At 40.1% G+C, this 23350-nt stretch overlaps 1 long non-coding RNA gene across 4 annotated transcripts in view; it reads right to left on the reverse strand.

The window, feature by feature from the left end:
* LOC119713239 (uncharacterized) overlaps positions 1-23350 on the reverse strand; it is a 104495-nt gene that overhangs the window by 27193 nt on the left and 53952 nt on the right. For 3 of the 4 annotated variants that reach the window (XR_011804181.1, XR_005260203.2, XR_005260204.2), the window contains exons 2-3: positions 9301-9377; positions 8432-8562 (exon numbers count right to left, since the gene is read on the reverse strand). This is a non-coding gene — a long non-coding RNA (uncharacterized lncRNA). The remainder of the gene's footprint in view (positions 1-8431; positions 8563-9300; positions 9378-23350) is intronic. The other variant, XR_011804180.1, reaches the window with a different exon arrangement.

Genomic DNA, 23350 nt, shown 5'->3' on the forward strand with positions numbered 1-23350 from the left:
TTCATCCCTTCAAATATGGCAAGTTAACACCAGGGGTTGTAATCATGGGCCTTTCCTTTTCTTCAGATGTAAATGTGAGGAAGACACTTGCTCCATCTTTAGTGTTAAATACATTTTTTGGGAATATTTTGGAAATTCTTCTCCCTCCCTGAAGTTCCTCAGCGTGAAGATCACAAATACATTTACTTGCTCCTACATTTGCTGGCAGGGCTGAAATTTCTTATTACTTATGCCTTTGTATTAAACATAGTTTGCTATGACTCTCTATAATGATGGCTTAATTTGTAATTGATTTCTGATATTTAGCATATACAACTTGAATCGATTATTTCATGGAAGTTGTGCTTTTGAAGAGGAATAGAGGTCTTGGAGAGAACCATCAGTTCATCACAAGAACATGGTTATCAGGTTGGAGCAAGAACGTTCTAACATTTACAAGGGCATAAATAGGCAGTGGAAAACCAAGTTCAATAATCTGGCATTATAGGATGCTACAATAATATAATAATTCTCTCAGCCTTTCCAGTCCCCGTCTCATTTCCTGGGTTTTAACATTACTTTGGGTTATATAGGCATGCAGTGAGTCAGCCTGTATCAATTTTCCTAATCCTCACAAAATGTTGATAATTTGTTCAGCTGTTCTTTTTTAACAGAGTGACAGAACAAATGCGTAAGTAGATTCTTAGGTTAGTTATTTTTCTAATAGTTTCAAATTGGCATTCAGTTGAAAGCCAGAAAAGTTCGTGAGGAGGGATTTGAATTCCAGTATCCACAGTAAAGGCATTTGGTGGCATACTTTTTATCCTTGATTACATGATAAAAGTTGAGACAGAGAAAAAGAGTACTCTAGTCACCTTAGGGTTCCCTGAATTTGAATTCATAAACTTTTTGGCCTCAATCCTCTGTCAGTGTAATAGGAATCAGTCAGCATGGGCTAGTATGTGCATTTCACACTTCTACTACTCATTTCTAAGGAGGTGAAATGTTGGAGATTAGCAGTATAACAGGACCTCAGCATTCCCAGGGTGGTGTTCAGGATTCCCCACTCCAAGTAATGCCACTAAAAATACAAGGGAATAAAATTCCTAAATGGTTATGAAAGAACAACACTAAGAGAGAAGAAATGCACTCTTCGTCTCTAGATCTTCAATCATCTTTCACCTGCATAAACTTGCTGTCATATACTAGTTGAAGATCACATGCAATTCTTTTTACCCTTTTAGGATTTCTTTTCTAGGCCTGCAAGTAAACATTCTGTAAAAGTTTCAGGTTATTTAAGAGAGTGCATAAAAATTACTGTATATATTTATAAGTTATGTCAAGTTAATACATAATAGAATCCTACAGAGAAGATTCCTGAACTGGAAACCTTGAATTATTCTTGCAAAGCCTGAGAATAGTGCCAGCATATCTTACAGATGTGTCATCTGTTCTTTCACCACCTAGGATTAAAAGTAATTGAAAGTGACGTTCAAGGCAATCCTCATAGCCAGTTATTTGTTTTCTAAATAATAAGCTAGAAGATTTTACCTGCTGATTTCTTATTGCAATTTTGCAAAATATTACAAAAATTCCTATGTTCTTCCAAGACTTTTAGTGCTATTTGTCTACGTGAAGAGAAAGGAGTGAGGAGGTATTGGAGGAGTTTATATATGAAGAAGTTTAATACATTTGCTTACTTGTTACTCTAAAGATGTATATTGGACCTTTTCTATAATGTGAATAAAAGAAATTTTGAAAGGTGGCAAAACTGTTTCAAAGGGAAAAAAGATCCAATCAAAACTGCTGGTTTTCCCTCAGACCTAATCAATGGTTGTCAATCCATTTGGGTTCCAGTACTTCCAACAGCTCTGTTCATCCTCAGTGCTTTAACACTCTCACCTCCACTCCCTCCCCTAGCTTTAAGGAATTAAGAAGAAAACCAAAATGAAACAAAACAAAACAAACAAAAAAACAAACCTACGTGTGTCTATCTGGAGAAGTACAGAGGATGTCTTTAAAAAAACACACACCTATTTTGCATAGATTACATTACTGGATCAACTGATGCACTTTCAGAATGAATCTTAGATTAAAAGACTTGATATCCAGTTCAGAGTCTCAGGACTTAGCTTTGGGGAGACTTATTACAAACAAAATGTACAACTTTCACCATGGCACTTTGTGGAAAACCTGGGGCCCTTTAAGTGAACCAGAGAGATCCTTCCAACTTCAGAGAAGATGTCATCCTTAATTACCATAATTTGATATATGAAATCATGGCAATTGTGTGCAGGTGACCAGCTACATTTTCATACCTAATTGTACATGTAGATCTACCAGACTGCAATCATAGCGTTTCTTTCTTTGAGGTGAAATATCAAACCCTGACAATATTTGATTGTCCAAACCCTACATATTTAACGGAGTCTCCTACATATTTAATGGAGTAAAAATGAATTAATGACTCCAAACCTCCTTTTCATAGCTCAGTATATCATGGAAAACAATCTTCAGAAAGCATTCTGTAGTGACTAAGCTTCTCATTAAGCAGCTACAGGAAATTCGGCTCCCTACTGCACAAGACAGCAGAGCTATAAAAGGGCCTTGTGAACATACGTTACGTGCACTATTTTGAAAACAGGTCCCAGGGAGCTTTGGGTAGAAAGTTCTCCAGCTCCTTTCCGTGGCTGCCTCCAGAGAAAGGGCCAGCCTGCTCTTTGGTTAGCAGGCTTTTTATATCCCATCCGTAACTGAGGTTTTAAGGAACAAGCAGAGAGTTTAATTCTTCTCTAGGTAACAGCAGAACAAAGCACTTGAGTATCAATAGGATCATCCTGTTAATAACATAAAGAAATAACTGACATAGAATGAGCACAGTTTTTAATCTATGCCAAAAGCTGCTTTCTAAATAAATCATTTTAACAAACTCAGGGAAGATTCACAGCAAATTTCAGGAGATAAAGAATAGACTCTGAATTAAAGATATTGTGCATACTACTGCAGTGATGTCTTCCAGTTGGTCTGAACCATAATGCAAATTAAGATCTTGTAGAAACTTGTAGTTTCTTTATTCAATATTTTGAGAGCATGATGCAGAACAAGGGGATTTTACTTGTTTCTGATATAAATTGCATTGCAGCAGGCCAAAATGTTAAATTAATTCCACGGTTGAACTGAGTGGTGGAACCTTTGCTCTGCATCAGTCCAAAAATCATGGAGTGCTTGCATCCCCAGCACTGTGCTGAACAACAGGTTTTCTTCGAGTGAGCAGGGCCAGACTCCCTTGGTTATAACTTACCCTGTAGAGTTTGCAATAGAACTTTTGAATGTACTCATCAAGACTAAAGTATTCCTCTGTCTAAGGTAAGACTGTTTCAAAGATGCTATATGCTTCAGAAGACATATGTACTATGTAATTAACCAAAAGCAGAAGATGTGACAGAGGATGCATGGGGTAGCCAATATGCCAGAAAAAACACAGGAGCAAGAAAGGGGCTCTCCTACAGATGGGACATAAGGGCCAAGGAACAGCTTGTGGCAGAGAGATTGCAAAGAAGACTTGGATTCAAGTACAAACTCTTGACTCACACACTAAGCAAGGGAAAAAGTAGTACGTGATTAGAGAATGACTAACACTGGTCTCTGCTGAGCCCTGTGGCTTGGACACTTTGCTAAAGATTTTGTTGTAAGCTGACATTTTTCGCTCTGATTAATCCTTTCCAGTCCCTGGTCTCAGCTGACTCGGCTGAGCCCATTGGAAGCCATTGTTCAGTTCTCTGAACTTTATCTCTTTTCAGTGCTTAAATAGAAGACCCCTTCTCCCCCCACCTCATCCTTCTTGCTAAAAGCCTGTTTGTAAGAGCCATAATGAAACTCCAGGTGGCCTGGTGATTTTGAAGTAATCCCCTCAAGGATTTGAAGCACTTGGTTATGCCTCATGCATTGTAACAACCCATGGATGTGATTTTCCTCTCTTTTTCTCTGCTGTGCAGGGTGATTTAATAAGTGCAGAGCATTAGACACTAAAAGAGTAGTACAGAAAAAAAAATCAAAACAACTCCCCGAAACAAAACAAACTGCAGTGTGTGAGTATGGACTGTATATTCAGCGGTTCCCCACTGAACATTATATTATCTCCCAAGCCAACCTCTGCTGAAGAGAACAACAGATAGCTCTAGAGCAAAGTCCTAATCCTAGATCTAATACCCGGACACCCTATCAGGGGCTACATCTGGTCCCAATTGTTTTTTTCCTCTGTCATGAACTGAAACATCACCCTGGCCAACTCTTAGTACCTCTGAGCTTGGGAAATAGCAAGAGTCAGGTCTCAAACATTTCACCTGGGCCCCCTCTCTAAAGAAAACAGCAGAAGAGGAACAGAGCGAAATGAGTTTTCAAGGCTGAAAAAAGGCTGTTTCAGTGTATTTGATGAGTTTCCAGAGGTCTGTTTGCCACATGTGTAGAAGGCCAAGGCAAGCACAATAGAGGGGGAAAGCTTAGAAAGCCACCCGCAAGATTACAGGGCTCGGGATGCCATCAGGCTGCCATTGCTACGTGGCTACTTCCAGTAACACATTTCCTTACCTGAGCTCTGGCACCAGAACATTTTTTGCTTTCAAGCAAAGAAGTGAAAGGAGATCAATGTTTTTGCTAAAGATTCCTGAAATCAGGAATTATGGCAGTCTAGAAAACAGTATTTCTCTAGATTGTTTCACTCTGGGAACATCCAGCTATTTCAGGTGATGAGGAGATGGTTGGCAAAGCATTCATGCAGTGCCATTCCCAATCCAGCTCAGCCTCCTTACTGCTTGTCTTTGTGTTACTCTTGCAAGAAGAGGGGTTATGGGGAGCTCAAAGACCAACTGGTAAAATCTGCTGCTGAAAAAGGAGGCCCAAAGGCAGAGGAGATGAAGCATAGAGAAACAAAAAGTGGAACAGGAATTTCTGTAAAGCCACAGGCACTGTCTGACTGTGGACCTCACTGTCCAGTAACATTACTGAGGCTGAGAACTTACCCCAATTTATTAAATAATTTTGGATATTTTTTTCTTGGATTAGATGGAATTGTTAATATTGTTAACAAAAATATGAGAAGTAAAAACAGGATGCGACTGGGGGTGGGGTGGGGTAGGGAATTAAGTATTAACTCTTAATTAGTAATAGTGAAATAAGACCTACATTGCCCTACACCCGTCAACTCGCCGTCATGGGCTGTCTCCTCTTAAACATCTGGTGCCGGTCACTGTCAGACCTGGGCTACCAGTCTGCAGGGATTACACATCTAATTCATTACAGTCATCCTCGTCTTCCTCGCGGTGCTTTCCTGGGGTGCAGCACATTGTGCTCAATTGGTTCCACCAGAAAGGAATTTTCATGGGAGAAGCAGAATGAATAAATTACCAGCAAATTGCTATTGGCAGGGAGAGATTGGGAGTGAGAAGGAGAGAAGGACCTGGAGACAGGGAAAGAAAAAGGGAAAGAAAGAAAGCGTCATCGGTGCTCGTTGAATTGCTTGCCTAATTTTTGTTTGAGACTCCCAATCCGGGGCAGCAGCTGCTCCGATGATGTATTACAAACGACTTATTGCTGTAATGCATCATGGAGCTCCATTGCCCTGATGACATGTTACTGTAATACATCATCAGAGCATTGCCCAGCAGGAACAGGAGTCCTGGAAACTGAACAGCTCCATAAATTTTAGTACAGTCCCCCAAAAAATTGTTGTGAATTTCTTTTCTGCTCTATTAAAGATTTAAGCTTCCAAAAGTGTGGGCCAGAGCAGGCCCTCATTAAACAGGCTCCGATGGTTTCATAAGTCCCCTAAGTCATTAAAAGTTTTAATATAAGAGATTAACTATTGCTATTGTTGCTCGGTAAGAATAAATTATCTTTAAATACTTTTTTATGCCCTCCTGGTAGCAAATCAGGAACCTGAGCTTGCATGCAAGGAGGACCCTGGCTGTGGAGCTGGAGAGAAGCAGAGTTCCCCTTCATTAAAATTAAATGTGCAGCTCGAACAGCAAGGCTGCCCTGTGTGACTCCACTCCTCCAAGCTGCTTTGTGAGCTCCAGACCTCAGTGAAGGTGGTGCTAGAGCCACATTCAGACAATCTGTGTGGCTTCAATCTATTGTAAGAAGAAACCACAGATGCTCAGCGTGTCTGGTAGTTAATTCCCCATTCTTCTGTATCGTACAGAAGAATGAAAATAATTTGGGATGGATTCAGTAAAGATCCTAGCAGCATAAAGAGGACCTCTGTGGACTAAATGCAGAGTTGCAATCCCCAAACCTCTATGTTTGGGTCAGACTAAACTTAATCTGACAATCCCAGACACTCTTACAACTGCCAGGTGCCTCAGGGGTCCCTGCAGGGCTGCTGGAGCTGGGGGACCCCAAGGCAACATGACCACCTTGAGACATGGTGAGCACGTTGTCTTGGAAGGTGATGGAAAAGGGAGGCTGCTGAGACCTGACTGAATCACCCGAAGAGTGCTGGGGATGTGTCTGCTGTTGCTGCAGGGAAATCAGAAACTGCAGAGAAATGTAAGTCCTTGGAGGACAGCTTAGTAATTAGATATCACTGCAGATCTCAGATAATACTACATGAGCTCACAGACGGGCAGGTGCAAACAGAAGGGATGAGCTGAAAATCGGGGCTTTAATTCTCCCAGCACAGCAACCAGATCTTATTAAGGCACAAGCAGGTTTCTCATACAGACATTCTGCAAGACATTGATGTTAAAAATAGGTATCACATATCCTTGTAGTTATTGTATCAGAGGTGAGAGGATTCCATACAGAGTGCATAGATTAAGAAACAAGAATTAAAAAAAAAAAAAAAAAAAAAAAGAGAGAGAGAGAGAGAGAGAAAAGGAAAAAAAATAAGGGGGAAAAGGCAAAGAGCAGAGCAATTTTACCTGTCTTTAGGTTACATGGCAAACATGAGCATGCCTTTCACACAAACTGGCAAATTCTACATGGCACCATCAGGTGACTCTGAGGAGGTACCCGTGGGCTTTCATTAAGAGAAGCCTTTCGCAGACGGCGTTGGAAACTCAAAGAGGGAATAGCCAGCAATTTCCTAGAAGCACACTTCGCGGTACAGTATCAGCAAACTGAATTTGCCTTGGAAATGCCACCGCAGCTCAGGCTGGGTGGTGCTGTCTGCTATTTTGTAGTTATTTTTGATCCAAGATTAAGTGTCTTTTTATTTTGTTGAAATGGATTTTAATTGAATGTGCTGCTCTGCTCGAGGTGCACCAAACTAACGTGGTTTGGTGTTTTTCTTTCCCAAGTCCTAGGGGAACGTGCCCCTAGACCAACATTAGACTGTTTTGTTTTGTGTTTTTTTTTTTTTTTTCTTCTCTCTTTTTTTTTTTTTTTTTTTTTCCCCCTTGGTCAAAAGATCCAGTGTGTGCTAATTCTGTCGTACTCTCTCTCACTCAATCACTCATATTCAGTGCCCCCTAAAGAAACATTGCAGAAGCCAGAAGGCTAAGAAATTACCCAAATGAACTGCCTGTGCTTTGCCCTCACATATCACATACTGAATTGTTGCCACCTTGCTGGTAAAATTAGCCACGTGTTTCACAGTGTTACCTTTACTTATCAAATAACAGAGAAGGTGCTGTGCTATGCTATGTCAGGTCAAAAAAATATCCAAAATTGGTACCAATCAGGGCTCGAGGACTTAAGAGAGAGGGAGAAAGGTACCTTGAAGAGCTATGTTAGCTAATCTTTTAAATTAAATATTCAAAGGTCTGTGCTGACATGGGGTGGGTATGCCTTCTCCATCTAGAAAGGTATCTCTATACATGCTTAATTTAAAAAAGATAAAAAGTAGTTTTAAGTTCAAATGAAACCCACTGATTTTATGAGTCTTTGCAAACTCATGTCTTTACTCAATTGTCCTGAATGCTGAAAGGAGTTCAAGAAACAGCTTATCTGATTAAAAATGCAATCTTGCAGTGATATTTCTTTGATATTATATTTTTTTAGAAGAAAGCATCTTGATTTTTCACTTTTAAAACCTGTCTCAAAACTTGTTTAAATTTTAAAGCATCAGCAATAAAACAAACAGTTAAATCAGAGAAAGGACTTTTTTTCCCTATGTCTCATTTCTATTTTCTATCTCAGTATGGAATCGAAAGTCATTTGTTTCAAGTTAACTCAAGTAATAATAATAAAAATAAATAAATTAGTTCAGCCATTGAGCTGAAAAATCAAATTTTCATACAACTTCATGTGTAGAAAATATTTCTTTTTCCACAGTTAATGAAAGCTGATGATCTTTGCATCTACTACCTAGGGGTAAATTCTTTTCAATCTAAACGCAGCAGAAGGCAAATGAGGAGATGGCAGCACTCTGGCCAGTGGGGAGCAGGAGGAGAGGACATGTTCTGTCCATGGGTTTCTTGAGTTATCAGGGCAGGCACCAAAAGGAATTTACCTCCCACTGCAGCTGGGTCATCATCCTTGACAATGTGAAGGCCACAGAAATTCTGCTTGCGAACAGGACTCTTAATGTCCAACCCAAACTTTTCCTCCGTAATCATGACATCTTCATTTTTCTTAGGCTACCTAAAATTAGAAGGCACCATCATCACTAAATACAATCTATGGATAAATGAACAGTTTTCTGCAATAACAAAATGATAATAACAAGTGAAAAAAATATTGAAATCCTCAGTTTTGAGAGTAATGCAGGTCTTTTGCCTGTGGCTAGACTACCCTGCAACCTGCTGTCTTTCCCAATAAAATTCATCCATCTCTGCTGCAACTTGTTGTACCCTACCTAGGCAATTGGTTTTACATAAATTGTCTGAGGACTTAAGATTACCCATGGCTGAGTTTGAAGTTTCCGTATATTAAAGGTTCCCTGAAACATGTGAGATTCGGATTATACATGATAAAATATTATGCACTGAGGTTGCATTTGTAGCAACCCTAATTTCAAACAGAGCAGCAAAAACCACAACATTCCCCTGGGGCACTGACCCTTCCCGGTCATTCTGTTATAGTGGAGTCTTTGCTACCCAGTTCTGGGAATAAATGGAGTAGCTTTTTGTATTTCACCAAATCCAGTTGCTTTGGTTAGAGTTTGATTTGCGTCACAGAATTTTAAAGACTAAACTACAACAAAAACAAAGCTTAGTGAGGTGATGAAGACACCACACGAATAATGAGAGTGAAAGCTCACAAGGTGTACAAGGCAGAACATGAAGCAGGGTGAGTGCAGCCAGTTGCCCATCCTTGTACAGGTGATGCAGCAACAGAACCAAAAATCACAAGATTGAGGTTTCCTGGGTTTTCACTCACTCTGAGCTCTGTCTTTGGGATAGGGAGAATCTCATTGACAGCTTCTTCGCTGGAGTAAGAGTCTGCAGCCAAGTCTCCTGTTACGTCACCAGCAGAGAAAAAAAAAAAAAAAAACACAACCCTTTCAGTTCCCCAGCCTTCTGCAGCCCAATTTATGTCCAATTTGCAGACTTTCAACATAGCAGCCTCACAGTTCATAAAATCAAACTCAGCCAGGGCTAAGTCTCTGGGTAATGGATTTAGGATCACTCGAGGTGTTACCGGCAGTTCATGATGGGTAACTTTCTTGTTAACTAAAGTCCCTTTTGCTAAATGAGTTCCAGGTTTAACTCTCCCCAGCCTTCACCCTCCCTACTCCCCCCACCCATTTTTTGTTTCCTTTTTTTTACTTTTTTTTTTTTTTTTTTTTTCCTTTTTGGCAGCACCGCTCTAGATGGGAAGGGAGGGGGAGAGGAGGTGGCACAGGACTTTTTATTAGCCTGCGCGTGGAGGGCTTTTCATTGCGAGGGCTATGGGGAGCGGAGACAGAGGGAGAGCGAGGGGAAAAAAGAGGTGGGATAAGTTGGTCTTTGTGTAAGGGGAAGGTGCTGAAAGGAAGGCTGTGTGCTGGGGCCGGGGGATCAGCCCTCTGGCTCCACTTGTCTACACAGGGACTATGGAGACAGCCGCGTGCGTAGACCGGTGCTTTTTGGTTTCCGCAGGTAACTGCGAGCGCTGCGGGGAACACGGCCAAGGAGAGCAAACCACAGATTGCACGTGGGGAGGGAAGCGTGGCCCCTCGCGGCCAGCACCAGGGTCCTTGGGGCCGGCAGCGCTGCCAACGGCCCCGGCCTCGCAGCAGGGAGGGGATGGCTCCCGTCAGCCGCCGGCCTGAGCTGACAGAGCACAGATCAGCTGTGTGTTGCTACTCCTTTGATGTCGGATTTTCCAGCTGAGAAGCCACGCTATTTATCTGGCAGCAAATAACAGCTGAACGTGGTGCAGGGAGGGGACGCATCACTTCCAAGCGCTGCTGAGCTTGGGGGACCACCGTCCCGAGCAAACCATCAGGTTGCTTTAAATCGCCCTCTCCATCTGATAAGTTTGCAGAATTTGAGTAAACATTGTCAAAAAGTTGCTGGAAGATGCTCTGTTTTCTCCCTTCTCTCCTGGCTCACCCCCCACCCCATCCCTTGAAAGAGAGAAAGGTGAAGCAGCGCTGCGGGAGCTCCTGTGCACCATTCCCCCCAAAATATCTGATCTGAAATTTGTCAAGGTGAATGGAGGGACTGTTCCTGGGTCTCATTTAACATCACATCAGGGATCTAAGTGGGATGAATGCGTGTTGGTGGGCTAGCATTTCTCTGGGGCAGGAGCAGTAAAACAACATTAGGAGCAGGACGTACTGAATTGCCAGCCCTTCCCATAGGGTGAGGGAGAGCAGCGTGGCCCTCAGCAGCTAGGATGCAGCTTTAGTTTATGGTCTGAGGAGGCCCTCTACAGACATGGCTACAACACGGAATTTGGGTGCAGATGCCAGCCCCCAGAGCCTCCCCCTTGTTCCCAGATCCCCCATCCCGGACAGCCAGGGGCCCAGCACGAGCCCTGCCGAGCTCTCTGCCCACCTCCATCCACCATCACCCTCTTCTTTTTTTTCACTTCCTCAGACACAACAAGAGATGTGGGCGTTTGAGACGCTGCATGGCACCTTTGGGGTGCCTGCGGGAGCTGAGGCAGGACCAGGTCACCACAGGCCGCACAGGGCAGCCAGGGCTGCACCGAGGTCCCTTGGGCTGGAGCTGTCGTGCCACAAACCAGCACAAGGCGTTCAGGTCAGGCTCCACGTGATGGAAATCAGCACTAATCCTGTGAGCTGCAGCTAAGGATGTTTCCATGGGATTTTAGTCAAGCACGTCTGACAAAAAACCTTTTATACACCAAGGCAGGAAGAGAGCACATTAAACCAACTCTTCATGACAGAGTGGCCTTCCTAGTCATTTATTATCATCTATCCTCAGATGATTTCTTATCCTTCTTTTTCTCGTCATCTTTGGTTTCTATTTTCTTTTGCTTCCACACAATTCACTTCTCTCCCTCGAACAGCGTTTCTGACAGAAATAAAAAATGTGGCAGTTGAGATTTGTTTTGTTTCTAACCAAAGCAACCACTTTGTCATTTCTCTTTGGATGACCACTTCTTTCAAACATTTACCTTCCGAGTGTTTTCTTTTGTTGAAAAAATAATCGCCCGGGGAGCTCTGTGCCTCCTTTCTCTGTCCTGTACAGCGTAGCCTAAGGGACAGGGTTTGGCAGCCCCAGGGCTCACAGCAGCTCCTTCCAAATGTCAGAATATCATTCCCATGGCAGAATAGATCAGAACTAACCAGAACTATCAAAAGTAAGTGGTTCTTAATGGGGAGATACCATTTTAATGAGATCCAACCTAACTGCAGCAGAGGGTTTGTCTGCAGCAAGGTTCCTCATTTGAAATATGCCGGAGGTGAAACAGTATTTCAAAGCTGTTGAAATGCCCCATTTCATCATCTTACTATCAAAAATTGGCCCTGTTTCCTGGTCCAAAGCAGCATTTTGGTTTGAATCTGAACCAAGGTAAAACACTATCATTACTGAAGGGCCCCCAGGAGAAAATGGTTAAAATGAAAATAGTGCATTTGACATAATACATATACTTTTGCTGTCAGGTTTTGAATTTTGTAAGTATTTTAGCATTTTTACCCATTGTTTCAGCTCAAGGCAGAAGAAAACAGCCAGACCCCCCTCAGAAGGTAGGACCTCTCCTCACCCAGTTTTGAATACTTTTCTCACACACACACATACACAGGTCTGGCTCAGGTTCATGAAGAAAACAGCTGTGGGAACTGTATTTCTGTATTTCCCTGCCCAGAGTTGACCGCCCAACAGCATAGGCAGTGGTGAAGCCCCGGTGACTTCTGCAGAGCTGCAGCCCTTCAAAAATATCCCCTGTGGGCTGTGAGATGGGCTGACCCTCCTGCTCCTTCCAAACAGTTCTCCTGAAACTCAAAGGGCAAAATGCCTCAAGAGGGAAAAAAGGCACAGAGATGAGATTTCTGTGATCACCTTGCTCATCACCCACCACCTCACCAGCCCCCGGCCCACCCCAGTGCTCTGTCCACGCAGCGTTTGGGCACTGTACAATGATTTGTTTTCTCCCTTGCCTGCACTCTTGCTGTTACTGATAATGCTGCTATTTTGCCAGGAGCTCTCATCACAGGTATGGATCTGGTGGTGTAAGGTGCTGCACAGAGAAGTGAGCTTGCAGTCTAAGTTTAGCACACCCTACAGCCCTGCAGATGGGTGTACGTTACATTCTGGCTGCAATAAAATTAGCCCAGTAGTGATTTATTATTGATATCAAATAAAAATCCACTTGATAATCTAGATTCTCTACCTCCAGGAGAATATTTTCTTTCCTTTTTTTAAGATGCCAGCCAATGTTTTATAATCACAGCCTCTGAGAAGCCTGAAACTATAAATGGAACATTATAGTAATTCAAGTGGAGAACTCTCTTCCACTCCATTTCATCGCTATTTGTTTTGAGTAACTTATATTGTCATCTGAGCCTTTTTTCCTCCTGGAAGGGTGCAGCTCCACTCATTGTGGTTATGCCAGCTGCCTGCATTAGCTCAGTGAGTGCACTCCCTGTAGCCCAGCCGGGTATTGTCTTTCAAACTAAACAAATAATTTTATTTTAAAAAGAGAGAGAAAGAAAGAGAAAATGTCTGCCAGCCGCCCTGATTCCCCATAGCTCTGCTTTCGCTGGCTTTTGTGACCAGTGTGGCCGAGGTTGTGTGCTCTGTACATAGGGAATGACTGCCTGACAATAACAAGGAATGATCTCTTACTAAAATCTACATTTATATATATATATAAAGGGATTTTTTTTGAAACAAACTCATGAATTAGATTAGATGTTAGGAGGAAATTCTGCACAATGGGAGAGGTGAGGCCCTGGCCCAGGTTGCCAGAGGAGCTGTGGGTGCACAATTCCTGGAGGTGCCCAAGGCCAGGCTGGGGGTCCCTACCCCTGTCAGGGGATGGAGCAAGGTGGGCTTCAAGCTCCCTCCCAAACCAAGCTATTCTATCATTCTACACCAGTTCATCCATTATCTATCAGACTGGATCGAGCCCATGTCCACCATCCTGGTGTCACATTTTGGCAAAGACCAGCACTTCATGAGAAACCACAAGATGCCAGGGTGACAACAAGTGTGGAGATGGTGGCACCAGGCTCATCCAGATCCTTCCAAGTCAGAGACAGATACTGCAGATTATGGGAATTTAATTCCTTGAATGCTAAGCATATGTGTATGTGCATATGTATGTGAGAATATACATGTGTGTTAAGAAGTCACTGTTAATAAAAACAAAAATGATATTGATAATTGATTACTGGTTCTGTTTTTACCACTTCATACTAGATCACACTGAAATTCCAAGAACATAAAGCTAATCTTTCAATTCAAGTAGGATTTCAAGCTTGACTCTTTCTCACTTTAAAAAAATACAAATAACTAATTTGAGTCAGGATAGAGACCTTTTGAATACCAAAGTAATATTAAAATAAAAACATAGTTTCATGTTATGCAAGTATCAATATCCATTGATTAAGGTCTGATCTTTCAAAAAATAACATGTAATAGTTATTCACTTTAAATGTTAACTACTGTTAACTGGTAGGCATGTTGGCTGCTTTTTAAATAACTTAATTGCTTTTCAAAACATTTGTGGTGAGAAAGAAACTCCAAACGTATGGGACAAAGCTCTATTCATATTAATAGCAGGCAGTACTGTCCCAGACTGCTGTACAACACAGCGCACCATGGACTTGGGGATTTATTGAGGAGCTTGGAGTCATGGAGGTTTAATCCTATGTCCTTCTTTGCTTTTTATCTGCATCATCTCCTCTTTGTTTCTCAGTTTCATGAGCTATAAACCACAGATAATAAAGCTGACAAGCCAGCCTACCTGTTAAAAACAGAATTTTCTTTTTCAGATTGTCAGAACTGTGTTCTCCATACAAAGAAAGTTTTAACAGATTAGATGATTTCTATAATTGATACCAGAAATTGATATACAATTTCTGAAAATATAAGTGCTGTTTCAAAGCAGTTGCAAGTCTTGAAGGAATCTGATCAGCTGTAGTAAATAACCAGGAACTTCATTAGTTTTCACTGCATATCTGAATTTAATATTTATAGATAGAAATACGTAGAGCTTTTAACTCTGTATGCAAACCAACATGCATTTCAGAGAATATAAATCTTTCAATTAAAAGTCTTTGAACTGAAAATGTGCCTGCTGTGAGTAACTTAAGATGCAAGTGTATCAAGTGGCATGGGTACCAAACTAAAAATAGATAAATTAATTCTTAAAATTATAATCAAGCAGAATTTCGTTTCTTTCTACTTCTGTAAATAGAACTGGGAAATATTTCTAGTTGTTAGGAAATCCACGAAGGTATAGAATGGGAGCTAAAGCAACTGCAGCATCCATCAGGCAGGTTTGTGAGGGATGAAACCCCACCACAGGTGCTGACATATGCTCTATGGCCAGCCCAACACACTTTGCAAGCCCAAGCTCATCGTTGCTGAATTCTTTTAAGAATTATTTTTCCTCTGTAGCTCAGACAAAACAGCAACATTTGCTTTTCTCTGTTTTCTTTCTATTTTTTTCTTTTCTTTTCTTTTTTTGAAATATTCATGTAGACGACTACTTGCCAGGTACACCATCACACTTTCCATTCTCCTCAAAGGAAAAAGGAAGGAGAATTGATGCTACTTGTAAACCTCGTTTCCATGTTTTCCTTTTTTTTTTTTTTTTTTTTTGTCACTTTATTTTAGCACACCAGTAAAACTCTACCACATAACTTTTAATTTAGCCCAGCTGACGAATACAGCCTAATAATAGCTTAACAACAAATAACTGTGGAAAGGACAGTCTGTATTGATATTAAGTTATTTAAAATGCCTCGTCTCCCTCTAATTATAAAAAGAAAAGCAACTGAAAACAAAGTAAAGGTGTGGCACAACCATTAGCACCTAACCAAAATTCCTACATGCAACCTCCCAGGAGTGTGGATTCGGCTAGAGTACAAGTAAAATATAAAGTACCCAAGCTTTTGTTTTATAAGGCAAAAAAAAAAAGCTAACCAAAGCGTAGTTTGTAATTCTCTTGCTAAGGCAATATTAAGGAGAGAGAGAATGGGCCTGACCAGCAAATAATTATTCAGCAAAAAATATGTGCAGGTGAAATGAAACTTCATCTTGGGTTTGGAACTTTTTAGCGTTTGAATGTATTTGCAAGAAAATTGCAGCAACTTTCCAGTGAAATTTCTCCCATCGCATCCCTTGTTAAGGTTCCACCTCATAATGTCAACATCAAATATTTTCAGTTGTGAGGGAAGTATATATATTTTTTTTCCCTGCAAAAAATACTTTGCCAAAATATATAGCAGAGCTGCAAGATCTTTCTAGCATCTCTTTGGGTGTCTTAATCTCCATCATTTAAAAAGCAAAACAAACAAACAAAAAACATATAATTTATTAGTCTCAAATTGTTGCTTTTGCCTTAGACAGCATTCAAACTATCTGCATATTAGACAGTATTTAAACTTTATCTCCACATGAGTCAGTCAGGGAGGACACAAGTAGTGCAACTTCGGGTCATATCCCAAGGAAAAGACCATCTGAATTCCCTGGAAGCACCAGGAAAATGAAAGAACATCTAGGGTAGGCCCCATTCTTTCAGTGAAAGTCCCTAGAAAACCTTCATACGTGGCCATAGGCCCGTTCGGAGGAGCTCCATGCAAACCTATCCCAAAGGGACTTCTCGAACCCACGTTCTGGTGAACAGCAGGGCCAAAGCAGGTGGGACAAGGACTGAAGCCTGAGCAATGAGCTCAGCAAACACATCCATTTCCAGTGACTCTAACAGTTGGGAAAGAATCTTGACAAAACAAATGGCTCCCCATAAACATGTCTAAGGAAATTAAGATGCTACAACTGATCCGCTTTAATAAAATTACGCAGTCGGCTCGGTTTCCAAAGTTAGTCACTGTATTTTCTGCATCACGCCATGCAATTAATCCTTCCTAAAATAAACGGACTGATTAAAATTCCATTATCCTGACAGTTCACAATAAACCATGGGACCAATGATCCCCTTTCTTTTTAACCATTTAAGCCATTATAATTAATTCTGGATTTATGTCATTTGCTGGTAAATGTTACGATCACCTTACTAACTACTTAAACAATTTCAAACAGTTGCACTCGTTCTTAAACATGTAAGCAATGGACAATAATTGAACTATTTAACCTGATTCACATTTCATGAAGTTTCCTTTATACACAAAGCTCAGTATTGAGTCACTGGGGTCTAGTTTGTTTGCCTCTTTTTTTTTCAGTATCTAATTAAATGTTCATTTAAAAAAAAAAAAAAAAGTTAACACTTTGGAAAAAGATGAGGAAGTGTCTCAATTTGCCTTCATGATTATTTTTGTCTCACATTCAATTTGTGAGTGGAAAGAGACCTCCTGAAGAACATTCTTTTATATTATTATTTCAAACATACTAAAATAATGCCAATATTTTTCTTACCAAATTTTCTGCAATTTACTTTTGCCCAAAGTCAACCTTCCTTAGCATGCCCTCTGTTTTAGGATGACAACCACTACACTCATAAAAACACATGAAGTTATAACCATTTTTCCCAACGGAATCACCTTTTGCTCAGATGGCTCTAGTTTTTACAGCAAACACACCAAGAAATGAAACCAATCCTACAATCAAGCTTATTCCAGGTAAAACTATTTGAGATTTCCAAGATCCCCCCTTGTCTCAGTATGTGGCCAAAACGATGAGATGCAGTTATTCTACATAGTACAGTGATTGTGCAAAATAGGAAGAGAAGAGCTAGCTTGGAGAAGGTGGATTTACTAAAACAACTGCTGTTTTGCATGTATTTTGTGGGTACAATTTTTTCTGGACATTAAAATTTCCAGAAAGAAATCTAAATAAAAAATGAGGTGGTACAATGCTAATAAAATTACCACTTAAATAGACCGGTCTTGGTTTTGGAAAAGAATTTCAAAATTTTAGCTGTGATTCAAAAACTGTGATTGCAAACAGAGATATAATCTCCAAATATTTTAGAAGGTGGAAATCCATTTTCTAACCAGCCCTACTTATGACTGGGTAGATGGTTTACTTATCCAAACTAACACTGACCTTCAAAAATGTTAGGGTTGATGTCAGTGTTTGGGCTGAGGTTTGGTTTGGCTAGTTCTTATTTTTCCATAGCAGTTTACCCATCCCTAGAAGAGATGCAGCTCTGAAATGAAATAAAAAGAATAATGCTAAGCACACATAGGACAAACTGAGCTTCTACTTAATAAAAGTAATAAATAATAATAATAATAAAAAAAAAAAAAAAACAGAACCACTTTAACTCATCTTTATCTGGTTGCACACAGTGCTTTTTAACACAGCAGCTGATCACATTATGAAAACCATCAGCCATAATAGCAATGCCTGATGAAAAGGAGGAAAGAAAACAGATTTATTAAACAGCTAAACTTTGTTTACATTGATAAATGAGCCTTCCTAGAGATCCCAAAGTTCATTTTGAAACCCTTTTTTAGCAGCTATGTAGCTGGCCAGCTGTGGGAGCCTCCTGGGATTCCCCCAGTGTCGTTCGCAGAAACCTTCCTTCTAAGTTTCTCCTGAGGTCTCCTGAGCTGTGCCCAGGTGCTGAGATTTAAGGATGTGCTATTCCTCACATCGGCTGCACAGGATGGACTCTCGCCCATACTGTCAGCACCCTGAGAACAAGAAAAGGCCTTCTTTGTGCGCTCTCTCAAGGCCCTGCACTGTGGCTATCTCATTCTGTTTCGAATTAACATTGGTGGCGATTTCCGCTGGGTTTGCTTTGTAGAAAGACCTCTATGTTCTGCGGCAGCTCTCCGATTGCAGGGCGCCATGGGAGGCTGCAGGCAGATGCAAATAGTGTTGTCTCAGTTCACTCCCGTGGTTTTACTTGCCTAGAAGGCTTAGAAGCAAAGAGATGGGGGTTCGGCCATTAGCAGGCTGGTGGACACAAAAAAACAGAAAATTGGGTTTTAAGATACAGGGCGAGCTTTGCACGATGTGTTTTGTGCCGAACAGTGATGACTGCAAAGTTGAGTACAAAAATTCTGTCTCCCTTCCTTTGGCCTCCAGAAAGGATGGAATGGTTGTGTGTATTCATTGGGATAGATGCAGAAATCAGAAAGGGTGAGGCTAAAATACATTTGTGTTACAAAATATGTAGGACAGGGTACAAAAGCCCAATAGTATCTAGTGAAAGAGCTGCAGCGAGTATTAGATCACAACCTAGACGTGATATAAATTTTAATCCAAGGTGCAGTGTTTAGACAAATCATTCCTGAGTCGTGCTCCAATCTCAGAGGTCCCATGTACTCCAACCACCGGGAAATGTGCGGAGTGAGGGGCAGTGCCTGGCAAGGAGTGCCGACTTCCTGCGGCTGCATTTTCCTGCACTCGTAGCAAGATCACAGACAATATATATAGGCCTGTACAAACATACAAGGATGATTAATACTTCCTTGTGATTAATGGCGTGTTTACTCCAAGGAATTACTCAATAATTACATGAATGTTTTTCCAATCCTTTGATATATTTTATTACTTTACAGCAAGCTGTACCGTAGATGCATCATGAGATATGGAAAAAAGCCAGGGTCAAAGCTATGCTTCTGATGCCGTGTCACCAGCCCTGCTCATGGCCACAGAAATCCTCTCGACAGTTTGGTTTGGGCTCATGGGCTGTGAATTGCCCCATGGTGGCTGAGCTGACAGTACAGAAAGTACAAAAAGCCTTGTCCATGTATATATTTGGTAGAAACCAGTTTCAAAATGGGAAGAGTATTGTACTCAAATTGTGCCCACAGTCCCAGAATAGATGGATGTTTTTGCAAAAGCAGACAGGAGAGTTAGCTTGTTGACACTGTACTTTAAACAGTAGGATTCAAAGTCAACAGAAGGTTGGTGTTGGTGAAAGTATCTCTTCAGATTTATTTATTTATTTAATTGCATTAAACAAAACTTGCCTTTACTTCCCAATAAACCAACAAATAAACCAAAAACAGACCAGTTTTGCCAACATATTCCAGTTTGGCAATGCAGATTTAATGCTGTTCAATCAGCATGGTTGTGGGGTTAAATATCTGAAGAATATTTTGCATGTCATGTATTTTTTAGGCATGCATCTAGCAGCTCGGTGGAACCGTAACCATTATGCCCCAGTGGTCTTCCTCATTGCTCCCAGGAGCACTGGGGAACAAGCAAGGCTTGAGACCTTAAACAGAAAACAGCCAAAGCAGCTCCGCAATAGCATTAAACGTGCATTGGTGCACGCACATGCGCTCACATACACATACAATTTTTCCTCTTTCCTTTTCCTTTTTCCTCTTTTCTTTACCACTGCAATTTGTAAGGCAGTACTTTTTGGAACATATCTCTTAACAAGCAAATGATATTTGTGAATACATTTATAGTTAATAATAATTACACTGCATTTTCAGGTAGATTGCAAACTATCTGAAATGTGGAAACTTACAGCAGGAAATACATTCTTATTTATATTTTGTGTAAACCTTTTTATTAATTAAACACATTAAAAAGTCAAAAAGAACATTAAAATAATCGCTATTTATTTACAAATATTATATAAATGCAAATAATCATCTAATAGCATATGATATAATCCTATATGTATTATATTATATATTTATATATAAATATAATATTTAAAAATATTTTCCCTCACAGCATTTTATTATAATGGCAAACAATCCAGCACATACAGTGGCCTGAGCATGGTAGGCTCACTGGAAAGGAAATGCAAGTTTCAAAATGTATATGCTGTATCCAATTGCATTACAGATACAGCTTTAGCTCTAATGAACTATTTTCTTAATGACTGTCTAGAGGAAAAAATCACTGAAATGATGGATTAGACATCTCTTATAATTGTTCATTTAAAAACCCATTCATCTCCTCTGGACTCCATGGTGAATTGCTATAGGCAGACCAGACTTTAGAACCATTATGAAAATGTAGGACTTGGGCAGGAAAATCTCAGATGGGAGGAGATACCAGGAGTGAAGGGAAATGTGAAAAAAAAAAAAATATATATATATATATATATATATATATATATATATATATATATTTCCTCCACCCAGCTCTGAAGGATGATGCCCGCTTTAAGGGATCCCACAATGATAAATGGGTTTCCTATCACCACACTAATCCAGAAACCATTTTATTGTCCTTATAACATATGTATTTCCCCCCATCTCTTTCCAAGGACAGAAACTATTTCAGGTTTATGCCTGAGCAACCTTTAGGCACCTTACAGGATATTTGGGAGTATTCTGAATTCAGGCTTCTGTTTTCTAGCTTCTCTGGTGCAAAGAGGAATGGATTTATATTTAGTCTGTGTTTCTGTGACTATTTTATAAACACAGGAGTTCTGAGACAAAATAATAATAATGTGAAAATGGACCAACCACAGTGATGGCAAATATATGGATCACATTTTAGTTTACAGTTACACAGAAAATGTTTTGCTAAAGTGGTGGTCCATAATGTAAGACTCACTTTTAATTACCCAGTACACTCATAGTTTGGTCAAAAAGTAAATAGATAACAAAGATAGAAAGAAGGACAAGAATTTCAGTGATCATGAAGTCATTGACCAGACAACTGAAATGACATATTTTATTAATTTAACTTTGGCTGCATAGCCATAGCATTCCATTGCCTGCAAAGGAATGTTTGATTTTAAGCTTTTATCTTTTCAGAGAATATTTTTGGCCCTTAAATATGTGAAGGTTATTTGTCTAACTCTGTTAAATTTCTAACTGCATTAGGAAATACTGTTTACTATTATTTAAACTAAAGTTAAAATTATTAGATATGAGATGAGGGTAATGAAATAGGAAACAATAACCTTTACTTCTCCTTGTCCATTAAATAATAAATATTTTAGATTTCTTACTTTAACTGTTCATTTGACTTTCCAGTCAGAAGCATTATTAGTAAATATATAGTTTATTAGTAAGGAATCACTATAGGAAAAGACTGTATGTTAAATTTCATTTTCAGCTATCTTGACATGCCGCATTTGGCACAGTGTTCTCAGTGAACAAGCTGGTCTATATATTTCTGAGGAATTAAAACCATATGGCAACACCTTAAAAAAAAACCCTTCCCTGGAAGCATCCTTGGCGTTTTCAAAATGTATATGAATTAAATATAGTCATATTTATTTAAAAAGGATCTTTTCAGATTAGACATAGGCCCTCACTTCTGCTCCAAGAATGAAACTGCCAATATACTACTCTAAATCAAAACTTACTGACTTTGTTTCTAGTAATAGCCTCTTCGTCTCTAAATTGAGCAACGTATTTTATTTTTTGGCTAAGCTCAACTTTAGTGATGACTGTTAAATTAGGGCATTGATTAGAGGATGGGAACTTTCCCCTGCCAAGCCAGATAACTGGTATGATAATATTATCACTTAAAGGAGATTCCGGTCTTCACTGTCATTGGAAGGACTTCAGAAGACTTTAAATTAAGAGAAAATATTTGGATAGATATTAGCTAGTGCTCTGTGAATCAGTACTGAAACAGGCTTGGAGCATCCCTAGTTTAAGGGCAGCTGGCATGTGCAGGAGGCAGGAGACCTCAGAGCTGTTGAGGCACAAAGCTCCTTCCAAAATTCACATTCAAGAAACAGGACCAGGAAGGTGGCACAAGTGAGCTCACGGACCTTGCACGTGTCCCTTCTGGACAGATACAGTAATATTCCTTAAGTTCATCAAGGGTTTTGTAATATTAATATTCAGAAGATCTCCAATTTCTCCAAGGTGATGAGGAGGAGCTGGGTCGCTGTGCCATCTCTTCCTTACTCAGTTGTGAGCTGGAAAAAGGTGCCTCTCTTGTCAAATGAACTGGTGACATTGTAAACTTTGACAAGAAGAGAAAACTCCTCCAACTCCTACCCAGCCCAATATGTGGTCAAATATATGACTTAAGCGGAAAGCATTTGATTAGATGAATGTAGGTATATAAAACCATTCAATTTGGTATAGATATTTTGATATAGGAAACATATTTTCAATTTTGTATTTTATGTCAGTGAGGAAGCATGTAAAAACTTTTCAGCAACATAATACCCTAAAAACTAAAGCCCTCAATTTTCCCCCTCCTCTTTTCCTATATACTTCTTGTATATTTGCACATTTGGCTATGATGACAATTAGTTCTGTGCTACGGGACTGGATTGATTTCGCTTTCTGGGTCTCGTCCAGCTAAAACGTTACAGGTTCAAATACAGAAGCCTCTGGTTAATGAACTCCAGAAAGTGTAAAATACTGAGGCCCTGCAGTTACACGATCACCCTTCCGAACAGAAGCACTAATATCTAACAAGGCGAGCTACTGTTCTACCCTTTAGAAGAAGCTCATAAAAAGTAGGTTTAATTTGTCTGGGAAAAATAGACTTTAAAAAAGTGGTATAAGTTCCCTGGTGGAAAAACATGCTTCTATTATGAAGCCTTCCCACCAAATGTCTTGGAAATTAGGCAAAGTTAACATGTCCAGTTGGAGCTGAGCCAGGAACCGAACAGTGGATGTTCTCTTGTAAAAATCCTGAAAGCTGCAAGTAACCCATAAACAGTTTGCAGAGTGAGTCAAAATGGACCATTTTATGTTCCCTAATGGAAATACAGCTTATTTGTACATGGATTCAAAGTAACAATGTGATGTCATCAAATGATTTAAGGTCAGAAGCATAGCAAGAGTCAATATACAGTGGTGGATGGAAACATCCTATTCTTACTGAAGTATTTTGGAGGAACCACCAGCACTAGGGTTTGTCTTGGCCCTTCAGAGCTAGTACAGGAAAACCTCAGCAGCTCTATTCCTGGAATTGTAAGGTGGGAAGTTTACTGTAACCATCAG

This window comes from Anas platyrhynchos, chromosome 19, assembly GCF_047663525.1.
Source record: "Anas platyrhynchos isolate ZD024472 breed Pekin duck chromosome 19, IASCAAS_PekinDuck_T2T, whole genome shotgun sequence".
Classification (NCBI taxonomy): Eukaryota; Metazoa; Chordata; class Aves; order Anseriformes; family Anatidae; genus Anas; species Anas platyrhynchos.